We start from the raw sequence: 13,203 nt of genomic DNA, 5'->3' as shown, positions 1-13,203 counted from the left end.
CGGACCCTACGGGTTCGAGAACGATGTAGACATGACCGAGACACGTCTCCGGTCAATAACCAATAGCTGGACCTGGATGCCCATATTGGCTCCTACATATATCGGTCAGACCGCATAACATCATACGTTGTTCCCTTTGTCATCGGTATGTTACTTGCCCGAGATTCAATCGTCGGTATCCAATACCTAGTTCAATCTCGTTACCGGCAAGTCTCTTTACTCGTTCTGTAATACATCATCTGCAACTAACTCATTAGTTGCAATGCTTGCAAGGCTTATGTGATGTGCATTACCGAGAGGGCCTAGAGATACCTCTCCGACAATCAGAGTGACAAATCCTAATCTCGAAATACGCCAACCCAACATCTACCTTTGGAGACACCTGTAATGCTCCTTTATAATCACCCAGTTACGTTGTGACGTTTGGTAGCACCCAAAGTGTTCCTCCGGTAAACGGGAGTTGCATAATCTCATAGTCATAGGAACATGTATAAGTCATGAAGAAAAGCAATAGCAACATACTAAACGATCGGGTGCTAAGCTAATGGAATGGGTCATGTCAATCAGATCATTCAACTAATGATGTGACCTCGTTAATCAAATAACAACTCCTTTGTCTATGGTTAGGAAACATAACCATCTTTGATTAACGAGCTAGTCTAGTAGAGGCATACTAGTGACACTCTGTTTGTCTATGTATTCACACATGTATTATGTTTCCGGTTAATACAATTCTAGCATGAATAATAAACATTTATCATGATATAAGGAAATAAGTAATAACTTTATTATTGCCTCTAGGGCATATTTCCTTCAGTCTCCCACTTGCACTAGAGTCAATAATCTAGATTACACTGTAATAATTCTAACACCCATGGAGCCTTGGTGCTGATCATGTTTTGCTCGTGGAAGAGGCTTAGTCAACGGGTCTGCAACATTCAGATCCGTATGTATCTTGCAAATCTCTATGTCTCCCACCTGGACTAGATCCCGGATGGAATTGAAGCGTCTCTTGATGTGTTTGGTCCTTTTGTGAAAGCTGGATTCCTTTGCCAAGGCAATTGCACCAGTATTGTCACAAAAGATTTTCATTGGACCCGATGCACTAGGTATGACACCTAGATCGGATATGAACTCCTTCATCCAGACTCCTTCGTTCGCTGCTTCCGAAGCAGCTATGTACTCCGCTTCACATGTAGATCCCGCTACGACGCTTTGTTTAGAACTGCACCAACTGACAGCTCCACCGTTTAATGTAAACACGTATCCGGTTTGCGATTTAGAATCGTCTGGATCAGTGTCAAAGCTTGCATCAACGTAACCTTTTACGATGAGCTCTTTGTCACCTCCATATACGAGAAACATATCCTTAGTCCTTTTCAGGTATTTCAGGATGTTCTTGACTGTTGTCCAGTGATCCACTCCTGGATTACTTTGGTACCTCCCTGTTAAACTTATAGCAAGGCACACATCAGGTCTGGTACACAGCATTGCATACATGATAGATCCTATGGCTGATGCATAGGGAACATCTTTCATATTCTCTCTATCTTCTACAGTGGTCGGGCATTGAGTCTTACTCAACTTCACACCTTGTAACACAGGTAAGAACCCTTTCTTTGCTTGATCCATTTTGAACTTCTTCAAAATTTTGTCAAGGTATGTGCTTTGTGAAAGTCCAATTAAGCGTCTTAATCTATCTCTATAGATCTTAATGCCTAATATGTAAGCAGCTTCACCGAGGTCTTTCATTGAAAAACTTTTATTCAAGTATCCCTTTATGCTATCCAGAAATTCTATATCATTTCCAATCAGCAATATGTCATCCACATATAATATCAGAAATGCTACAGAGCTCCCACTCACTTTCTTGTAAATACAGGCTTCTCCGAAAGTCTGTATAAAACCAAATGCTTTGATCACACTATCAAAACGTTTATTCCAACTCCGAGAGGCTTGCACCAGTCCATAAATGGATCGCTGGAGCTTGCACACTTTGTTAGCTCCCTTTGGATCGACAAAACCTTCCGGTTGCATCATATACAACTCTTCTTCCAGAAATCCATTCAGGAATGCAGTTTTGACATCCATCTGCCAAATTTCATAATCATAAAATGCGGCAATCGCTAACATGATTCGGACGGACTTAAGCATAGCTACGGGTGAGAAGGTCTCATCGTAGTCAATCCCTTGAACTTGCCGAAAACCTTTTGCGACAAGTCGAGCTTTGTAGACAGTAACATTACCATCAGCGTCAGTCTTCTTCTTAAAGATCCATTTATTCTCAATTGCTTGCCGATCATCGGGCAAGTCAACCAAAGTCCATACTTTGTTCTCATACATGGATCCCATCTCAGATTTCATGGCTTCAAGCCACTTTGCGGAATCTGGGCTCACCATCGCTTCTTCATAGTTCGTAGGTTCATCATGATCTAGTAGCATGACTTCCAGAACAGGATTACCGTACCACTTTGGTGCGGATCTTACTCTGGTTGATCTACGAGGTTCAGTAGTATCTTGATCTGAAGTTTCATGATCATTATCATTGGCTTCCTCACTAACTGGTGTAGGTGTCACTGAAACAGTTTTCTGTGATGTACTACTTTCCAGTAAGGGAGCAGGTACAGTTACCTCGTCAAGTTCTACTTTCCTCCCACTCACTTCTTTCGAGAGAAACTCCTTCTCTAGAAAGGATCCATTCTTAGCAACGAATGTCTTGCCTTCGGATCTTTGATAGAAGGTGTACCCAACAGTCTCCTTTGGGTATCCTATGAAGACACATTTCTCCGATTTGGGTTCGAGCTTATCAGGTTGAAGCTTTTTCACATAAGCATCGCAGCCCCAAACTTTAAGAAACGACAACTTTGGTTTCTTGCCAAACCACAGTTCATAAGGCGTCGTCTCAACGGATTCTGATGGTGCCCTATTTAACGTGAATGCGGCCGTCTCTAGAGCGTATCCCCAAAACGATAGCGGTAAATCAGTAAGAGACATCATAGATCGCACCATATCCAGTAAAGTACAATTACGGCGTTCGGACACACCATTACGCTGTGGTGTTCCGGGTGGCGTGAGTTGCAAAACTATTCCACAATTTTTCAAATGTACACCAAACTCGTAACTCAAATATTCTCCTCCACGATCAGATCGTAGAAACTTTATTTTCTTGTTACGATGATTTTCAACTTCACTCTGAAATTCTTTGAACTTTTCAAATGTTTCAGACTTATGTTTCATTAAGTAGATATACCCATATCTGCTTAAATCATCTGTGAAGGTGAGAAAATAACGATATCCGCCACGAGCCTCAATATTCATCGGACCACATACATCGGTATGTATGATTTCCAACAAATCTATTGCTCTCTCCATAGTACCGGAGAACGTTGTTTTATTCATCTTGCCCATGAGGCACGGTTCGCAAGTACCAAGTAATTCATAATCAAGTGGTTCCAAAAGTCCATCAGTATGGAGTTTCTTCATGCGCTTTACACCGATATGACCTAAACGACAGTGCCACAAATAAGTTGCACTTTCATTCTCAACTCTGCATCTTTTGGCTTCAACATTATGAATATGTGTATTACTACTATCAAGATTCAATAAGAATAGACCACTCTTCAAGGGTGCATGACCATAAAAGATATTACTCATATAAATAGAACAACCATTATTCTCTGATTTAAATGAATAATCGTCTCGCATTAAACAAGATCCAGATATAATGTTCATGCTCAACGCTGGCACCAAATAACAATTATTTAGGTCTAATATTAATCCCGAAGGTAGATGTAGAGGTAGCGTGCCGACCGCGATCACATCGACTTTGGAACCGTTTCCCACGCGCATCGTCACCTCGTCCTTTGCCAGTGCCCGCTTATTCTGTAGTCCCTGTTTCGAGTTGCAAATATTAGCAAAAGAACCAGTATCAAATACCCAGGTGCTACTGCGTGCTCTAGTAAGGTGCACATCAATAACATGTATATCACATATACCTTTGTTCACCTTGCCATCCTTCTTATCCGCCAAATACTTGGGGCAGTTCCGCTTCCAGTGACCAGTCTGCTTGCAGTAGAAGCACTCAGTTTCAGGCTTAGGTCCAGACTTGGGTTTCTTATCCTGAGCAGCAACTTGCTTGCTGTTCTTCTTGAAGTTCCCCTTCTTCTTCCCTTTGCCCTTTTTCTTGAAACTAGTGGTTTTGTTAACCATCAACACTTGATGCTCCTTCTTGATTTCTACCTCCGCAGCTTTCAGCATTGCGAAGAGCTCGGGAATAGTCTTGTTCATCCCTTGCATATTATAGTTCATCACGAAGCTCTTGTAGCTTGGTGGTAGTGATTGGAGAATTCTGTCAATGACGCAATCATCCGGAAGATTAACTCCCAATTGAATCAAGTGATTATTATACCCAGACATTTTGAGTATATGCTCACTGACAGAACTGTTCTCCTCCATCTTGCAGCTATAGAACTTATTGGAGACTTCATATCTCTCAATTCGGGCATTTGCTTGAAATATTAACTTCAACTCCTGGAACATCTCATATGCTCCATGACGTTCAAAACGTCGTTGAAGTCCCGATTCTAAGCCGTAAAGCATGGCACACTGAACTATCGAGTAGTCATCAGCTTTGCTCTGCCAGACGTTCATAACATCTGGTGTTGCTCCAGCAGCAGGCCTGGCACCCAGCGGTGCTTCCAGGACGTAATTCTTCTGTGCAGCAATGAGGATAATCCTCAAGTTACGGACCCAGTCCGTGTAATTGCTACCATCATCTTTCAACTTTGCTTTCTCAAGGAACGCATTAAAATTCAACGGAACAACAGCACGAGCCATCTATCTACAATCAACATAAACAAGCAAGATACTATCAGGGACTAGGTTCATGATAAATTTAATTTCAATTAATCATATTACTTAAGAACTCCCACTTAGATAGACATCCCTCTAATCTTCTAAGTGATTACGTGATCCAAATCAACTAAACCATAACCGATCATCACGTGAGATGGAGTAGTTTTCAATGGTGAACATCGTTATGTTGATCATATCTACTATATGATTCACGCACGACCTTTCGGTCTCCGTGTTCCGAGGCCATATCTGCATATGCTAGGCTCGTCAAGTTTAACCTGAGTATTCTGCGTGTGCAAAACTGGCTTGCACCCGTTGTAGATGGACGTAGAGCTTATCACACCCGATCATCACGTGGTGTCTGGGCACGACGAACTTTGGCAACGGTGCATACTCAGGGAGAACACTTATTGATAATTTAGTGAGAGATCATCTTATAATGCTACCATCAATCAAAGCAAGATAAGATGCATAAAAAGATAAACATCACATGCAATCAATATAACTGATATGATATGGCCATCATCATCTTGTTCTTGTGATCTCCATCTCCGAAGCACCGTCGTGATCACCATCGTCACCGGCGCGACACCTTGATCTCCATCGTAGCATCGTTGTCGTCTCGCCAATCTTATGCTTCCACGACTATCACTACCGCTTAGTAATAAAGTAAAGCATTACATCGTGATTGCATTGCATACAATAAAGCGACAACCATATGGCTCCTGCCAGTTGCCGATAACTCGGTTACAAAACATGATCATCTCATACAATAAAATTTAGCATCATGCTTTGACCATATCACATCACAACATGCCCTGCAAAAACAAGTTAGACGTCCTCTACTTTGTTGTTGCAAGTTTTACGTGGCTGCTATGGGCTTAAGCAAGAACCAATCTCACCTACGCATCAAAACCACAACGATAGTTTGTCAAATAGACTCCGTTTTAACCTTCGCAAGGACCGGGCGTAGCCATACTTGGTTCAACTAAAGTTGGAGAGACAGTCGCCCGCAAGCTACCTGTGTGCAAAGCACGTCGGGGGAACCGGTCTCGCGTAAGCGTACGCGTAAGGTTGGTCCGGGTCGTCTCGTCCAACAATGCCGCCGAACCAAAGTATGACATGCTGGTAGGCAGTATGACTTATATCGCCCACAACTCACTTGTGTTCTACTCGTGCATATTACATCAACATCAATAACCTAGGCTCAGATGCCACTGTTGGGTTTCGTAGTAATTTCAAAAATTTCCTACGCACACGCAAGATCATGTGATGCATAGCAATGAGAGGGGAGAGTGTTGTCTACGTACCCAACGCAGACCGACTGCGGAAGCGCTGACACGACGTAGAGGAAGTAGTCGTACGTCTTCACGATCCAACCGATCAAGCACCGAAACTACGACACCTCCGAGTTCGAGCACACGTTCAGCTCGATGACGATCCCCGGACTCCGATCCAGCAAAGTGTCGGGGAAGAGTTCCGTCAGCACGACGGCGTGGTGACGATCTTGATGAACTACAGCAGCAGGGCTTCGCCTAAACTCCGCTACAGTATTATCGAGGAATATGGTGGCAGGGGGCACCGCACACGGCTAAGGAATAGATCACGTGGATCAACTTGTGTCTAGAGGTGCCCCCTGCCTCCGTATATAAAGGAGCCAAGGGGGAGGGGTGCGGCCAGCCCTATGGAGGCGCAGGAGGATTCCTACTCCTACCGGGAGTAGGACTCCCCCCCCCCAATCCTATTCCAAATAGGATTCCCAAGGGGGAAAGAGAGAGAGAGGTGGCCGACCACCTCTCCTAGTCCTAGTTGGACTAGGGGAGGGGGGAGGCGCGCAGCCCACCATGGGCAGCCCCTTTCACTTTTCCACTAAAGCCCAATAAGGCCCATATGGCTCCCGGGGGGTTCCGGTAACCTCCCAGTAATCCGGTAAAATCCCGATTTCACCCGGAACACTTCCGATATCCAAATATAGGCTTCCAATATATCAATCTTTACGTCTCGACCATTTCGAGACTCCTTGTCATGTCCGTGATCACATCCGGGACTCCGAACAACCTTTGGTACATCAAAATGCATAAACTCATAATATCACTGTCATCGTAACCTTAAGCGTGCGGACCCTACGGGTTCGAGAACGATGTAGACATGACCGAGACACGTCTCCGGTCAATAACCAATAGCGGGACCTGGATGCCCATATTGGCTCCTACATATTCTACGAAGATCTTTATCGGTCAGACCGCATAACAACATACGTTGTTCCCTTTGTCATCGTATGTTACTTGCCCGAGATTCGATCGTCGGTATCCAATACCTAGTTCAATCTCGTTACTGGCAAGTCTCTTTACTCATTCTGTAATACATCATCTCGCAACTAACTCATTATTGCAATGCTTGCAAGGCTTATGTGATGTGCATTACCGAGAGGGCCCAGAGATACCTCTCCGACAATCGGAGTGACAAATCCTAATCTCGAAATACGACAACCCAACATCTACCTTTGGAGACACCTGTAATGCTCCTTTATAATCACCCAGTTACGTTGTGACGTTTGGTAGCACCCAAAGTGTTCCTCCGGTAAACAGGAGTTGCATAATCTCATAGTCATAGGAACATGTATAAGTCATGAAGAAAAGCAATAGCAACATACTAAACGATCGGGTGCTAAGCTAATGGAATGGGTCATGTCAATCAGATCATTCAACTAATGATGTGACCTCGTTAATCAAACAACAACTCCTTTGTCTATGGTTAGGAAACATAACCATCTTTGATTAACGAGCTAGTCTAGTAGAGGCATACTAGTGACACTCTGTTTGTCTATGTATTCACACATGTATTATGTTTCCGGTTAATACAATTCTAGCATGAATAATAAACATTTATCATGATATAAGGAAATAAATAATAACTTTATTATTGCCTCTAGGGCATATTTCCTTCAGAACACCCCATAAACGAGCTTCTGTCAATGTGGATATCTTTGTTTAGATTCAATCAGCACCTCGCTAACGTAGTAAACCGGCCGTTGGACTAGATATTCCTTGCCAGCCTCCTTGCGCTCCACCACAATGGCCACACCAACAACACGTGAGTTAGCAGCTACATATAACAATAACGGCTCTTTCTCAATCGGAGCAGCAAGAACCGGCGGCTCAGCAAGTTGTTTCTTCAGATCCTCAAAGGCAGAGTTTGCAGCATCACTCCAAATAAAGTCATCCGTCTTTTTCATCATCTGATACAAAGTCATCGCCTTCTCCCCTGACCGGCTTATGAACCGTCTCAAAGCAGCAACGCGACCCGCTAGCGGTTGAACGTCATTGATGGACGCCGGTTTGGCCAGGGATGTGATTGCCTTAGTTTTCTCCGGGTTAGCTTCAATACCTCTATTAGACACCAAAAAACCCAAGAGTTTGCCAGCTGGGACTCCAAAAACACACTTGGCCGGGTTAAGCATCATCTTGTAGACCCGGAGGTTATCAAAGGTCTCCTTCAGATCTGTTACCAAGGTTCCCTCTTCTCTAGATTTCACCACTATATCATCCACATAAGCATGAACATTACGCCCAATCTGATTGTGAAGGCAATTCTGTACACACCGTTGATAAGTCGCCTGGGCACTTTTAAGCCCAAAAGGCATAGATGCATAGCAGAAGGCTCCAAATGGAGTGATGAAAGCTGTTTTCTCCTGGTCCTTAACTGCCATCTTGATCTGATGATAACCTGAGTATGCATCCAAAAAACTCAAACACTCGCAACCCGCCGTAGCATCAATGATCTGATCAATACGAGGGAGAGCAAAAGGGTCAGCCAGACAAGCCTTGTTCAAATCGGTGTAATCCACACACATACGCCAGGTGTCGTTTTCTTGAGTACAAGCACCGGGTTAGCTAACCACTCTGGGTGAAAAACTTCAACGATCAACCCGACCGCCAAGAGCCGGGCCACCTCTTCTCCAATGGCCTTGTGCCGTTCCTCGTTAAACCATCGAAGAAACTGCCTGATCGGCTTAAACTTCGGATCAGTATTAAGAGTGTGCTCAGCTCTCGGGACACCCGGCATGTTAGAAGGTTTCCATGCAAAGATGTCCCGGTTCTCACGAATGAACTCGATGAGCGCGCTTTCCTATTTTGGATCCAAGTTGGCACTGATGATGAACTGCTTGCATGAGTTGCCAGGCACAAAATCAACCGTTTTGGTGTCATCAGCTGACTTGAATTTCAACACCGGTTCATGCTCCGTAGTTGGCTTCTTTAAAGACGTCATGTCTGCCGGGTCAACGTTGTCTTTATAAAACTTCAATTCCTCTGTCGCACAAACAGACTCAACATAAGCGGCATCACCTTCTTCACACTCCAGGGCTATTTTCTGGCTTCCATGTACTGTAATGGTGCCTTTATAACCCGACATCTTGAGCTGCAGATATACATAACATGGCTGAGCCATAAACTTGGCGTAAGCCGGCCGTCCAAATAGAGTATGATTTGGGCTTTTGATCTTAACCACCTCAAAAGTTAACTTCTCAGCCCTGGAATCATATTCGTCCCCAAAGGCTACTTCCAGTTCAATCTTACCAACTGGGTATGCCGACTTGCCAGGCACAACACCGTGAAAAACAGTGTTGGATTGCTTAAGACTCTTATCAGTTAACCCCACTACTGCCTCCTTCCATAAGCACTTTAGTGAATTTGTATCCACCAACCTGAGGTGCCACTACCAGGGCTAAGTGACCCGAATTATCAACCCCGGGAGGGTGATCTTCTCTGCTCCACATAATAGGCTGCTCTGATGATAACCCACAAGTATAGGGGATCGCAACAGCTTTCGAGGGTAGAGTATTCAACCCAAATTTATTGATTCGACACAAGGGGAGCCAAAGAATATTCTCAAGTATTAGCAGTTGAGTTGTCAATTCAACCACACCTGGAAACTTAGTATATGCAGCAAAGTGTTTAGTAGCAAGGTAATATGATAGTGGTGGTAGCAGCAACAAAAGTAAAGATAGCAAAAGTAATGTTTTTAGTATTTTGTAGTGATTGTAACAGTAGCAGCAGGAAAGTAAATAAGCGTAAACCAGTATATGGAAAACTCGTAGGCACCAGATCAGTGATGGATAATTATGTCGGATGTGGTTCATCATGTAACAGTCATAACATAGGGTGACACAGAACTAGCTCCAATTCATCAATGTAATGTAGGCATGTATTCCGTATATAGTCATACGTGCTTATGGAAAAGAACTTGCATGACATTTTTTGTCCTACCCTCCCGTGGCAGCGGGTCCTATTGGACACTAGGGGATATTAAGGCCTCCTTTTAATAGAGAACTGGAACAAAGCATTAACACATAGTGAATACATGAACTCCTCAAACTATGGTCATCACCAGGAGTGGTCCCGATTATTGTCACTTCGGGGTTGCCGGATCATAACACATAGTAGGTGACTATAGACTTGCAAGATAGGATCAAGAACTCACATATATTCATGAAAACATAATAGGTTCAGATCTGAAATCATGGCACTCGGGCCCTAGTGACAAGCATTAAGCATAGCAAAGTCATAGCAACATCAATCTCAGAACATAATGGATACTAGGGATCAAACTCTAACAAAACTAACTCAATTACATGATAAATCTCATCCAACCCATCACCGTTCAGCAAGCCTACGATGGAATTACTCACGCACGACGGTGAGCATCATGAAATTGGTGATGGAGGATGGTTGATGATGACGACGGCGACGAATCCCCCTCTCCGGAGCCCCGAACGGACTCCAAATCAGCCCTCCCGAGAGGTTTTAGGGCTTGGCGGCGGCTCCGTATCGTAAAACGCGATGATTTCTTCTCTCTGATTTTTTCTCTCCGAAAGCAAATATATAGAGTTGGAGTTGGCGTTAGAGGGTTTCCAGGGGGCCCACGAGGTAGGGGGCGCGCCCTAGGGGGGGGGGTGCCCCCACCCTCGTGAGAAGGGTGTGGGCCCCCTGGTCTTCATCTTTGGCGAGGATTTTTTTATTTTTTCTAAGATGTTCCGTGGAGTTTCAGGTCATTCCGAGAATATTTGTTTTCTGCACATAAAACAACATCATGGCAATTCTGCTGAAAACAGCGTCAGTCCGGGTTAGTTCCATTCAAATCATACAAGTTAGAGTCCAAAACAAGGGAAAAAGTGTTTGGAAAAGTAGATACGACGAAGGCGTATCAACTCCCCCAAGCTTAAACTCTTACTTGTCCTCAAGCAATTCAGTTGACAAACTGAAAGAAAGAAAGAAAAATGTTTACAAACTCTGTTTGCTCTTGTTGTTGTAACTATGTCAAGCCAACATTCAAGTTTTCAGCATAGATCATAACTAACCACATTTGCAATAATTCTCAGGTCTCATAATTATTCATATCAATAGCATAATCAACTAGCAAGTCATAATAATAAATCTTGGATGACAACACTTTCTCAAAACAATCATAATACGATATAACAAGATGGTATCTCGCTAGCCCTTTCTGAGACCGCAAAACATAAATGCAGAGCACCTTTAAAGATCAAGGACTGACTAGACATTGTAATTCATGGTAAAAGAGATCCAATCATAGTCATACCCAATATAAATTAACAGTGATGAATGCAAATGACAGCTGTGCTCTCCAGCTAGTGCTTTTTAATAAGAGGGTGATGACTCAACATAAAAGTAAATGGATAGGACCTTCGCAGAGGGAAGCAGGGGTTTGTAGAGGTGCCAGAGCTCGGTTTTGAAATAGATATAAATTGTATTTTGAGCGGTATACTTTCATTGTCAACGTATCAACCAAGAGATGGCGATATCTTCCATGCTACACACATTATAGGCGGTTCCCAAACAGAATGGTAAAGTTTATACTCCCCCTCCACCAACAAACATCAATCCATGGCTTGCTCGAAACAACGAGTGCCTCCAACATACATCAGGTCCCAGGGGGAGTTTTGTTTGCAATTATTTTGATTTAGTTTGCATAAAGCATGGGACTGGGCATCCCGGTGACCAGCCCTTTATCTCGTGAATGAGGAGCGGAGTCCACTCCTCTTGAGAATAACCCTCCTAACATGGAAGATACGGACAACCCTAGTTGATACATGAGCTATTCGAGCATACAAAACAGAATTTTTATTTGAAGGTTTAGAGTTTGGCACATACAAATTTACTTGGAACGGTAGGTAGATACCGCATATAGGAAGGTATAGTGGACTCATCTAGAATAACTTTGGGGTTTAAGGGATTGGATGCACAAGCAGTATTCCCGCTTAGTACAGGTGAAGGCTAGAAAAAGACTGGGAAGTGACCAACTAGAGAGCGACAACAGCCATGTACATGCATTAAAATTAATAAACATTGGATGCAAGCATGAGTAGGATATAATCCACCATGAACATAAATATCGTGAAGGCTATGTTGATTTTGTTTCAACTATATGCATGAACATGTGCCAAGTCAAGTCACTTAAATCATTCAAAGGAGGATACCACCCCATCATACCGCATCATAATCATCTTAATAACATGTTGGCACACAAGGTAAACCATTATAACTCATAGCTAATCAAGCATGGCACAAGCAACTCTGATCTCTAATTGTCATTGCAAACATGTTTATTCATAATAAGCTGAATCGAGAACGACGGGCTCATCATATTTACAAAAACAAAAGAGGTCGAGTTCATACCAGCTTTTCTCATCTCAGTCAGTCCATCATATATCATCATAATTGCCTTTCACTTGCACGACCGAACGGTGTGAATAATAATAAGAGTGCACGTGCATTGGACTAAGCTGGAATCTGCGAGCATTCAATAAATAGGAGAAGACAAAGCAATATGGGCTCTTGGTTAAATCAACAATAATGCATATAAGAGCCACTTCAACAATTTAATTATGGTCTTCTCCTACTGACCCCAAAGAAAAGAAAATAAATAAAACTATTTACACGGGAAAGCTCCCAACAAGCAAAAGAAGAATAGGAAATATTTTTGGGTTTTCTTTTTAATTATTACTACTACAGCAGAAAAGTAGACTACTACTAATTTTTTTTGGTTTTTCTTAAGGTTTAACAAACACACAAGAAAAAAAACAGGAAAAAGAAAATAAACTAGCATGGATATTACAATGAAAAAGTATGAGCACCGACATCTAGCAATGAGTGTGTATGAACATAAATGTAATGTCGGTGATAAATACGTACTCCCCCAAGCTTAGGCTTTTGGCCTAAGTTGGTCTATGGCCACGGCTGGCCTGGCGGATATCCATAATAATAGTTGTTGGGGTCGTACTGTGATGAGGAAGAATAGTTGGGATCATACTGATGTGCAGCGGTTATC

This window comes from Triticum dicoccoides, chromosome 2A (assembly GCF_002162155.2).
Source record: "Triticum dicoccoides isolate Atlit2015 ecotype Zavitan chromosome 2A, WEW_v2.0, whole genome shotgun sequence".
Taxonomy (NCBI): Eukaryota; Viridiplantae; Streptophyta; class Magnoliopsida; order Poales; family Poaceae; genus Triticum; species Triticum dicoccoides.
The sequence above is the reverse complement of the archived record's forward strand: the minus strand, read 5'-3'. Positions refer to the sequence as shown.